The sequence below is a fragment of the Empidonax traillii genome, unplaced genomic scaffold (assembly GCF_003031625.1).
Source record: "Empidonax traillii isolate 1590-97213 ecotype Southwest subspecies unplaced genomic scaffold, ASM303162v1 scaffold205:size1172791, whole genome shotgun sequence".
NCBI lineage: Eukaryota > Metazoa > Chordata > Aves > Passeriformes > Tyrannidae > Empidonax > Empidonax traillii.
In genome coordinates, this window is record NW_020955398.1 from 959,548 (window position 1) to 970,895 (window position 11,348).

General features: G+C 50.6%; 1 protein-coding gene across 3 annotated transcripts in view; it reads left to right on the plus strand.

Annotated features, from left to right (window-relative positions):
• The first annotated feature begins 227 nt into the window (after nt 1-227).
• The window catches only part of TMEM150C (transmembrane protein 150C), a 31,541-nt gene continuing 20,420 nt past the window's right edge, over nt 228-11,348 (plus strand). For 2 of the 3 annotated variants that reach the window (XM_027887265.1, XM_027887268.1), the window contains exon 1: nt 6,262-6,306. The gene's annotated coding sequence lies outside the window, so the exon portion shown is untranslated. Of the gene's footprint in view, nt 420-6,261; nt 6,307-11,348 lie in introns of those variants that run through there. The other variant, XM_027887266.1, reaches the window with a different exon arrangement.

The window sequence follows — 11,348 nt, forward strand, 5'->3', positions numbered from 1 at the left end:
TAGGAAGTGCGGTGTTGGCTCTGGAGCCGTGTGCTCCTTCCACAGCAGAAACCCCCGAGCAGGTCACCTGCTTTCTGCCATTGGCTGGCTCGAGGGAGCACTTGTCTGCCCTGGCACTTGGCACAATTGCTGCGGGAGGATTTAATCTGTAACTTACAGTGTGTACTTGACCATGCAAACAGTGATGAAACCTGCCCCCCTCAGGGCTGTGTACAAACACCACTGCCACGGTGTGGGGTGAGACCACACGTGTGGTGGCTGACTGCAGGGGAACATCCAGGCTCCATCTAACCCCCTCTCTGCTGCAGTTGGGCACACGGGCTGGGCTGCGTCAGGATAATCCTTGGAGCAGGAGGCAAGCGTGAGCAAAACCTGCTGGAGCTGAAGTTACACCTTGACAAAGGTGCTGCGGTGACAGGGTGAGTACTGGCGCCGAAGAAATGCGTCAGGGTTTGCAGTCCCTGAAAAGCAGCCAAGTGGAGCAGACATCTCCTGTGCCATCTCCTGCCTGACAGCCCCCACTGCCGTGCTCAGGAAAGCTGGTGGCAGTCCTGCTCTGCACCACTGGGCTGGGTGCTGCACCAGGGTCCTGTGCAGCAGCACCAAAACTTCACTTGGCACTTGCATGTAGAGCTGGGGTGGGAAAAAGGCGGGTGGTCAGCCCTAGGCTGGTCACCATATCCTTGGGTCAGTTTAAAAATACCTGGTGAAAGCAGTGGATTGCTGGAGTTGGAAGAGTGGGGGGAGGATGTGCAGAGGTGCAGAGGAGGCTGCACTTGAGGCATGAGGGACAGATTTCTGCCCACTTCCTCCAGTGGCTCTGCTGTTTCCTTGTGAACCCCGGTGGTGTCTGCATACCTATCTCTGCAGCTTGCAAGTGCAAGGCGACTGCTGTCCTCTGGCCAGCAGCCAGAACACAGCTTTCTAGAAATAAGCCCAGCAGATGGGAAATGTGGCCTGACTTCAGGTATCACATTCAGCTGCTGGTGTGGGAGGCTCCTAGGATAAAAAAAAAAAAAAAAAAAAAAAAAAAAAAAAAAAAAAAAAAAAAAAAAAAAAAAAAAATCTAAAAGGTCTCCTGTGTCCACATGAGCCTGAGAGTCCATGCCATGCTGGAAATGCAGTGACTGACCTATGGGCTGTGGTTAGCCAACATCTGAGTTATTTGCAGCTGGGAGGTCTCTCAGTTTGGAGAGATTTTTATCAGTTGACAGTATATCAGCTCCCAAAAGCATGGCTAGGCTTGACCTGTATTACCCTGATATTTTTGCTCCTAGGCTGTTTTATAGCTGTACCTTTACATAGAAAGGGTCTCACAGAGTGTTACAAGGTTTCTTTTCACCACCTTCTGGGGTGTTTCTGGGAACCATGGTGCAATCACCCTTAAAATCTTACTTTAAAAGAAGGAAAAGCAAAACTGAAAGCAAAGCCCAGTGGGAAAGGAGGCATTTGCCAACCTGTGCCCATGTGCCCCAGCTCTCCCAATGACTCAGCTGGGCCCAGCCCAGGGGCAGAAACCTCTGGCATCCAGGGGCTCATACCCAGCAACGCCAGCCCCACTAACAGGGGAGAATGGGGGAAAAATCAAAACTCCTGGGGTGCCCCTGCATAGGCAGAGTTTGGAGGCTTTTCCTGTTTCAATCACCCTTCATGTGCTGCTTTTACTGAGTGCATCTCCTGCTGTCCCACTCCCTGGAGAGTCAAACGCTGATTTAGGCTTTTTCTGAGAAAATGCTTAAAAAATTTCCACCACAGTCAAATGATCCCAGCAGGTCTGTCTAACCACTCTGTGCCCCAGCTGCCACCATTCCCACCCCGACCTGCTGGCTTTGGTACAGCCACACTTGTGAGTCCCAGGGAGGTGAGTGGTTTGCAGCCTTGTGCCAGGAGCTCTGCCACTGCCCCTCCCTTCCTGCACCAACCATGGCCAAGCCGGGGCTACAGGCAAAAGGCCAAGGAGCAAAGGCCCCCGTGCACCTGCAAGATGAGGTTTTGTCTCACACAAGCTGCATTTTTAAAGATATATCTTACTACCCAAGAGAAGATGATGAGCAGCAAGGCCTGCATGCAGAACAGTAAAAACATAAAATCCTCTTTTGCAAGTCTTTGAAAATACCTGCAGGAAAGCTCCAGTGAGCAGCACAGATAAAAAATGTAGGTGAAATGGTGTCTACCATGTCTGCACAGTATACCTAACCTTGGTATTAACTGAGAGTACTAAATTTTCCTGGCTGACACAATTCCATTAGGGTTTTATAGCACCATAACAGAAAAGAATTATTTTACACAATCTCATTATCCTTAAAAAAAAAAAAAGAAAAAAAAAATTTTTTTCCACATCATTTTCTGTGCTTCATATAGGACTGCTCCTCTGACAGATTAAAACATGTACCTCTTGGGGACAGGGCATGCCAGTCTGCAGCAGATGATTTGCATACACTTTTGGGGTGTCTGGTTACAGGACACTGGCACTTCGAGGTTTCCTTCCCAGAGTTTGCACCCTCACTGCCTTGGGTGCAAGTCCTCTTTATCCCATGTATCTGCTATCGCAGCAGTAACTTTTCCTGACTTCTCTTTTTATGTTAAAAAAAAAAAAAAAATTGTAACTTTCTTTCCGATTGCTCCATTGCCCTTCCTAACATTTAAATGGTGTCACTTTGTTGCAGTTAGATGCACTGGGTCTCTTTAATTTACTGCTCCGTTCCCAAATCCAAATGAATTTTGCTCAGTTGGGATTATGTGGGCGAGCTGGGAAGAGGAAGCAGTTCATCTTGGAGGGCTGGGATCAATCTGGAGATATTTCTTAGGGTGAGAGAGTGCCCTTTGCAGGTGACTGCCTCTCCAGCAACCCTGAGCACAACTCATCAAAGCCAAGCCAAGGGTGTGCATGCTCAGATGGCATCTGTTTATCAGCAGGGCATGTGGAGTTATGAAGTCTATCACAATATTTAAAAAGCTGGATAAAAGAACAGATGGCTTTGGTAAGAGAATGATCTGGCTAATGAAATAAGGGTTAACACTTAAACTGAGAGGCAGTTTTAACTGGGTTTTGATAGTTTTACCCCCATTCAACCCATGCCATATTTAACTAACTTCACCGCTCCTGTTTCTGTGTGGGTGACATCTCTTGCCAGGCCTCACTCCAGCTTTGGAGCAGAAAGGAGCAGGACATGAAAAACAGGTGGTATATATATTTTTTCAAAAAACATGTATTTCCCAGGAATGAAAGCAAACTCAAAGCAATTCCCTTTTCAGTTTCCCCACCTCTATGTACCTTTTTGTCCCCAGAAAAACAGCCCTGGATAACTGTAGCCAGTCTTTGGTGGTAATATCACTCTGGGAAGGACAGTAACTAGGGGAGCATGAGGTTGCTTTGATTCTTCCTGGGCTGCGAGTGAGGTCTGCAAGGGCAGGGGTTAGGCCTGTGGTTGTCCTCTCCTGTACATGAAAAGTAAAACACCTTCAAGGCCTGACCCTGCTACTTGATGTCAAGACATGGAGGCTCAGAATTCCCACTTCTCTGTCCCTGGAAGAAAGCAGATGTTAGAAGGTGCAGAGTTTGGTCCCCGTGAACAGCACTGATGTGGTAGAATTTGGACAGGGAACGTGCACGTGTTGTAATGCATCAGGGGGAGGAAATACTAATGAACAGACAGCAAAGCAAAGCCATAATTGTGAACATTCATTTGCGTTGGAGCAGGTTGGCTTTCCAGGCCAGGCAAATTCCCAGGCACATCCCCAGTGGGTCTCAGTGGCCCAGCAGGAAAACCCAGTGTAGGCTGGGACAGAAGTCACATGCTGCTCACAGCATCCCTGGGGCATTGTCATGTCTGCCCACCAGTGCCACTGCAATTGTGTCTTCCAAATCATGGGCTTAGCAGGGAGGCACACCAGTGTCAGCCTCTGGCACACCCACCCCCTGGAAAGCCAAGTGGTGGATAACCCCAAACAAGAGGAGGGAATGTACTTATGGCTACTTGACTTTTTGCCAAGGTAGTGTTGGTGGACATGTGGGAGGCAAAACTCTTTCTACAGGTCAGTGTGAGCTTGCAGTGGGATTTGGGATGTGCAGCATTGCCATGAGGGAGGCAGGGGAAGCATTATTTTTACCTCCCTTTGCATCCTTACAGCCCTTGACGGGGGGATGCTGCAGGATGAGTTTCACTGGAGAGGGGCTGCTCCTCCCATGGGACTGCTGTCCCATGAAGAAGGGATTGTAAGAAATATCTCTATGGAGCTAGGTAACACCATCCCTTGATGGCTGATGCCTCTCTGCATCTCTTGCTTCCTGCACTGGGTGGGCTCCAGCACATGGTTGTTGTCCCCAGGCTGTACCCTTTTTTAAGCTGTGATTTTTTAATTTGTGAGGTTTTTGGTGGGCCTGTCGGCATCGTGCATTTTCCAGCACTCACAGGGACACCATCTGCTCAAAAAAAAAAGCTGTGAACAAAATGTCTCAGACACTCAGAGTTTACCAAAAATGAAATTGCTTTAAAATCCCATATGGTGCATTGTTTTCCTTCCAGCTTTGGCTGACAGCAGAGGTGAAGTGACTAAGGCAGTTTCTGATTAGCTGGAGCGTTTTCCTTTCTAGCCAAAATCACTGCGGCTGCGCATTGTCACTTCTCACCTGTTTGACAGAAGGTTTTCTTCAGCCTCGGCTGCTGAAAGCCAGGGGATAGGGGAGCCAGGGGATACTGGGACTCAAAGAACTCCCCTCTGTTACTGTTAAAGTGGGCTTCCTTGACTTTCGCTGTCACAGGAAACATTGCAGTCAGGGATGTGGCTAATGCTGATATTTCAAGCATACTTTTTTGCAGGCACCTGATTTTGAGGCCTCTCTTGGTGACACGGGGGTTGATAGCACCTCCTTGCCCAAGGAAATGCCATGCCCAGCAGTCACTTATCATGGCTCCTCAGTGTGGCAGAGAGATGGGACAGTGTCAGGTGCACACAGAGGGAAAATCTATTCGAGATCTCTGGATTTTGTGGGGTTGCAAAAACGCAAATGCTGCAAGGAACCATTTATTAGTCCAAGATAGCACAGGATTTGAAACACCAGAGCAGGGAGAATGTTCTTTCAGCTCTAAAAATAGCTCCCTCAGCCTTTAAAACACCAAGAAGCATACACAGCACATGCCTTCCAGTGAGGGGGTCTGTCCCCTCCCTTGATGATGCAGCCACTTTGGTAAGGGCTCAGGGGGCCTACTGGTGCAGTGCTTGCTCTGGGGATCAGGACTTCAAGGGGTTTTCAACCCCTGGGGATCAAAGAGATGAAATCTCTTCAGGGTGTCCCATGTGGGCCAAAGCTGCAGGGTGAAGGAGTGTTGCTTGGTCACTAGAAGGGCTATGAAACACTAATAAACTGCTGATGTATAGCTCAGCTCACATCTGGGGGCTGGTGTGGATTTAGGCATCTGTTTTGTGTTCGTTCATAAGGGATAGCACCACGACAAAATTTTCAGTAAGTGCTACCTTACTTGGATTTTAGAAGAAACAAGACTGTCAATAAATAACATTGGTCATCCTGTCAGAGAGGGGAGGGGAGGGAAAGTAAAACAAAGTGGTAGCATTCTCATTGACTTAATCCCACGAAGGTCCCCTCCACCCCAGGAAACAGTCCCAAATGGTTATCGCTGAGCTGTTTTGCTGGGAATTTTTCCGCTCAAAATTCCGACCACAGAGATACTTTACAGAGATCGCAAAGCCCACCATCTGGTAGGAAAGGGAAAAAAAGTGGAAGAGAACAACCCATCCCAGGCTGTTCCCGGGGTCTCTCGCTACTGGGTGGCTGCATCTTCCAGACCTTTCAAAACACTCATCCGAATGGGCCCCGCTTCCCGGGAAGGCGGCCGACATGGGGTGGCGAGCCCTCCTCTGTGCCTCTGGGGGTTTGGAGCAGAAGGCACACCCAGGCTGGGCAGGTGCTGCTGGGGCCAGGGAGGGCGGACAGCGAAGGGGACAGCGCAAGGACCCCCACACTGGGCTGCGCCAGGGAGAGCCCGCGGCCAGCCCGCCGTGCTGCGGCCGGACTCGGGGCTTGCTTTTGGCCGTGCCCGGGGGACGCTCTGAGGTGCCGGGGCGTCCGTGGCCGCGTCCCAGCGCCCCAAGCCCGGCGGTCAGAACGACAGAGAAGCTCCACCGCCAGCCAGGGCCCCCAATGGCCGCGGCGGCCGCGGTCCCGCCCGTCCGGGGCGGGGCGAGGCGGGGCGGGGGCCCGGCCCCAGCCCGGCCCCCGGAGCCAGCCCGGCCCCCGCTCGCCGCCGCCGCCGCCGGGGCCGGAGCTGCCGCCGGAGCCGTCCGCAGGTAGGAGCCGCTCCCGGGAGCTGCGGCTGGGAGCCTCCCTCGGGAGCGCCAGACACCCCCTCCCGTCTCGCCGTCGCCCCTCCCTGTCGCGAATCGTCGTCCACTGCCCAGCCGCCCTCTCCCCGGCCGCGGTCTCAGCGCCCTCGGCGGTCGCGGAGCAACCCGTGGGCAGCGGGTGCGAGTCGGGCCGGGGCAGGGCAGGGCAGGGCAGGGCAGGGCAGGGCAGGGCAGGGCAGGGCAGGGCAGGGCTGGCGGGGGGCACCGCAGGTGCTGCAGGGCGCAGGAGGCGCCGCGATCCCGATGCTGCCAGTCCCGGAGCTTGCTGGCTTACGGCAGGTAGGCACGGGATAGATGAGAGGATTAGAGCCGCTCCGCCCAGCGCCCGAAGGACACAGCTGTGGAAGAGATCTCCCAGGTCATGATTCCGGCATCGCTCTCACCCGTGAATCCCTTTGTGGCATCCCTTGGGGGCTGAGGGATGTGATGGTGACAGAGCTCGGCAGCTCGTCTGCCGGGATTGTTGCACAGGGATCTGCGGAGAAGCTCACCTGGGTTGAGGTTGTGGGGTGGGACAGGTCCTGCCTTCCCCAGATCCTGCCGAGATGTCCTTTTAGGACATGCAGGCTGTGTCCGGTTAAATTCCCAGGAGAGGAAGAGGTTTTGAGAAAGGCCAGTGGGCTCCATTGTGGTCCCTCAGGGGAGGAAGGGTGAGGTCCTGTTTCTGAGCAATAGAAAGATGCTGGGTGCTGATGTCCCAGGGTGATGATGGGGTTGCTTGGGATCTTACTCTTAGCTTTTCCTTACAGCAGCATGCTTGTGACAGATCTTTGATTCAGAGCCCTGGAGCTAGAAAGCTTGCAGGAATTATGAGTTAACCTTCTTCCCTTCTGCCTTTTTTTTTTTTTTTTTTTTTTTTTAAACTTTTTAAACAAAGCTTCTTGTGAAAGTGGCCTTATGGATGGTCTGATCAACATTATCCTTATGCCAGAGCAATGTACACATGTATGGTTAACTATGGATAGCAACTCAATATGGAGGAGAGCAGTGTGTGAAAGGTATATCCTGGCACACTGACTGCCTGTTGTGTCTTGCTCAAATAGATGACACTGTCTAAAAGAAGGGGACTTGATTATTAAAAGTCAAATTATTTTCTTGTGGTTCTTCATGCTCAGTGGTCAGCATTTTCTGAGCCTGGGTGCTGAAAGTCAGTGCAGTTGTTTCATTTCCCCTTTTAAGATTCTTTGTGCTGCAGTGTTTGCTTTTCAAATGCAGAGCAGGGATGTGTGCTTGTATGAACACCAACACAGTCAATTGTTTTTCCTTGGAAGAAATGTCATGTCCGTGGTTTCCTCTCCTCCCCCAGCCATTTCCGGGCAGCCTGACATTGGAAGATTGGAAGATTGTGGTTTAGCCCAACAGAGACACTTTAGGGTCCTGATCCTGCAGTCCAAGCTGAAATGATGAGCTATAATTGCAGGTTAAGTGGAAGCAAAGAAATGGAGAAAGGTCTGTAAGAAACGAGAGAGGTGATCCTAAGCAATATGTTGGGAACGATACACTGGGACAGGGGATGGCTGGCAGGTGCAGTAGAAGGCTTGGACCAGGACTCTGTGAGTGCATGCTCCTCTGGGTCACTGATTTCTCTCAGTGAGCAACTCACTGGCCCTGTTGTCTAAAATGGGAATAATGGTGGGTTTTTGCTGTCTCAGGAAGACTTGCAAAGGTCTCTAGGTGCCTGGCTTCCCTCACCTTGGGTCCCTTCAGGTTGCAGAAGCAGTCACCTGAGGTTCAGGGATGAAAGCAGGGTGAGAGTGAAAAGAAAGCAAAAAACGTGAACAGTGGGGGAGAGAAGGGTGGAGTGAATGGGAGGAGAGGAAAAGAAGACTGATGAAGCTTCAAAAACCATGAAAGGAACCGTTAAAATGGCTATAGATTATTATACATTGCATAGGGTATAATGCAAATATTTTATGCTGAGGTTACCTCTGGATGGTCATGCCTGCAGGGGAGAGGCGCCTACCAGAGCAGCAGTCACCCTGTACGAGTGCTGTTTGCTCTGTTGAGAAGTGTTTGCCATGGGCAGGCATGCAGACCTGGCTCCCCCTGAGAGAGCTGCTCCTGTGTGCAGGACAGGAGGGAAGCCCTCCCTCCACCCTGCCCACTGCACACAAGAGCCTCCTGCCCAGCACCAGGAGCTGCTGAGCTGTGCTCACCTGTCCCTGTGGAACTGGTGGCGTATTGGGCAGGTCTGGTAGGAGGGGAGGCCAAGGTGCTCCCTGGTGCCATTAGGAGAGGTCTGGGCTGCCTCTTCCATGGGTAGCAGAGGGAAGGAAGCAAAAGCCTGGATGATGTGGGCTGGTCTGCTGCAGTGGTGGGGGGAGTGCCCAGCATCCTCCCCTTGATTTCCTGATCTCAGGCAGATCCAGGTAATTAGGGACAGAACTTCTGCCCTCCCTATCTGATTTCCTGCTTCCTGTGAGGAGCCGCTGGGATTTCTGGTGGTGACTGCCTGAGCCAGAAGAGCCAGCAGCACTTCAGTTTTGACATCACAGGGACTGCAAGAGAGGCCTCTGCCTGGCCAAGCCACTGAGGATGTCAGGGAGAGCCTCCCTAGTGTGGTCTTGGCCCAGCTGAACACTCTTATATGTGGTTTATTATGGTCTCCTATGCTATGGAGAAGTCTGCCTCTGAATATATTACAACAGACATGAAAAGTTTTAAGCCCTCTGGATGCGATTGAAGTTTTAAGCCCTCTGGATGCGATGGCTGGTCACACAGACTTGCAGGCTTGGCCACTGTTTAACAGGTGGAAGCTGTTCCCTAGTCCCCTCTGTCTGTTGTGTTTGCAACAGGTTTGCATGAAGTGAAAGGCTGTATGGCACCTTCCTCCTATAGCTCATCCAGGCACCCTACAAACAGCAATTTATGGTTGCAGCAGCTTGGGACACTGGTAAACAAACGTTACTGATTCCTACAAATGAGGAACGCTGGTAGGCAGTGGTGAACACCACAAAAATGCCTGTGTATGATTGCTTACCTTGTACTTGTCTCAGGGCAGATGATTTCCACAGGTCTTAAGAGAGTCAAAAGACTGACGTGGTGGTTTGTACCTGTGACCACCTCTATGCCAGAGAGGGCTAATTTAGAGTAATGACAAAAGCCAGGTCGTGGGTACTGCACGCCCATTCCTTGTAGGTCACCCTCCAGCCCATCATCTCATGGCTGCTTCTCTGGGTGTTTAATACAAGGAGAAGAGGATCTCTTTTTGTGGAGAAGGCATGAGTTCTCAGGCTGAAGAGGCTGGTGAGGGAAAACTGCCCTGAGAAAGCTTGGTGTGTTATGCCACACTCCTTAAAAGCTCACAAGCCTTGGGTGTTTTCCCCATGACAAGTGCAGACTGACTGGCATTTACCGAAGGAAATGCTGCTTTGGGGACAGTGAACATCTCTTCAGAAGTGTAGAGCTGCAAAGTGCAGTGGAGAAAGGAGCTTGTGCTTCCAAAAGGTAAATAGAAGAAGAGTATGAGGGATAAGAGAGATAGAAGACAAGTAAACAGGTGGGAAAAGCCCTGCTTACACTCCATGGGAAGCTGTGTAACTTGAGTGTATGTTTTGTGTTTGTTGAGGAAAAAGACAGTGGCAGGGTAGAAACCTGAAATTTCAGGGAAACCTGAAATTGTTTTGGGCTTCCAGGGCTTGTACTCTCTCATCTGTAAACTGGGAAAGGAGACAATATGATCAGGGATAACATTCTGCGAACTGTTCCCCCGGGCTTATTGTGTCTTTCCTTACTTACAGAGCTATCTTAAAGTCAGCATGACATATCTGTCTCTTTCTTTGCCAGGTTTCACCTCCCTGTTGAGTGTTCTTTGCCACTCCCAACACTTACATTTTTTTCCTGATAATGGGACAAACCTTTTGGGCAGGCTTCCTACCCCCTTCCCGTGTAATGTGTGTCTTGGCTTTGTTTCTTGGGCAAATTGGGAACACTTGAAGGCATTTGTGGTTTTTGGAACTCGGGAGCAAATAAAACACCTCTATCCATCTTTTAATACACTGACAAGATCTCTGTACTTTATGAGACAAGAAACACTCATTCTGCTTGTTGCCAGTTCAGACAGCGGTCGTTAGATTGGGGTGGTTGAGGTGGAGGATGATCACTGGACAGACTGCACAGTGCCTCTGACATTGTGGGCTTTGCCATAACATCAGCCTGCATTTGTGTACTACTTGCAGAGCAAGGAGATAGAGTTTGGGAGATTCTTTCTTCACTGCAGAGCTGAAGCAGGGAGAGCTTTGCTGTCCTTAATTTTTTTAGGAGATAAATAGTCCTCCTCATTTTCCCTCAGCTCTTCACTGTGGGGTTTTGCTGGAACTTTGGGGTAAGTGCTGTTCTCATAAACATCCCAAACAAAAGGATTGGGCAAGGGGAAAATATGCCCTTGTGGTGGTGGTGGTGGTGGTGGTGGTGGTGGTGGTGGTGGTGGTGGTGTCAGACTATGGGGTTTGGTCTGTGTTGAGACTCTGCTAGAGACTTCCTCTGCATCTCAGAAGTCTGGTGAAAGCAGCCCAGTCTTGAATATCTCTGTATTAGGGAAACTTTCCTGTCTGACCATCTGGGAGCCACTCTGGCAGTCACACTCCCACCACCTGAGACTTTTGAAGCCCCTTCACAGTGGGCAGTTCCAGTGACCCAGTGGGTGTCTCGCTTGACTCCCTACACACCTCACACTCAGACAGTCTAACAGGTTTTCCTCACTGCCTGGACCCCAAGTTTCCCATACGTAGTCCCAGTTCTCTAGATCCTTTAAGGAATTAATCATTCTGCAGTAACAGCTGAACATAGAATCATAAAATCATAGAATAGATTGGGTTGGAAAAGACCTCCAAGATCATCAAGTCCAACCCCTGATCCAACTCCAATTACTATATCATGGCACTAAGGGCCACATCCAATTTCTTTTTAAAAACCTCCAGGGATGGTGAATCCACCACCTCTCTGGGTAGGCTGTTCCAATGCCTGATTACCCTCTCTGTAAAGAA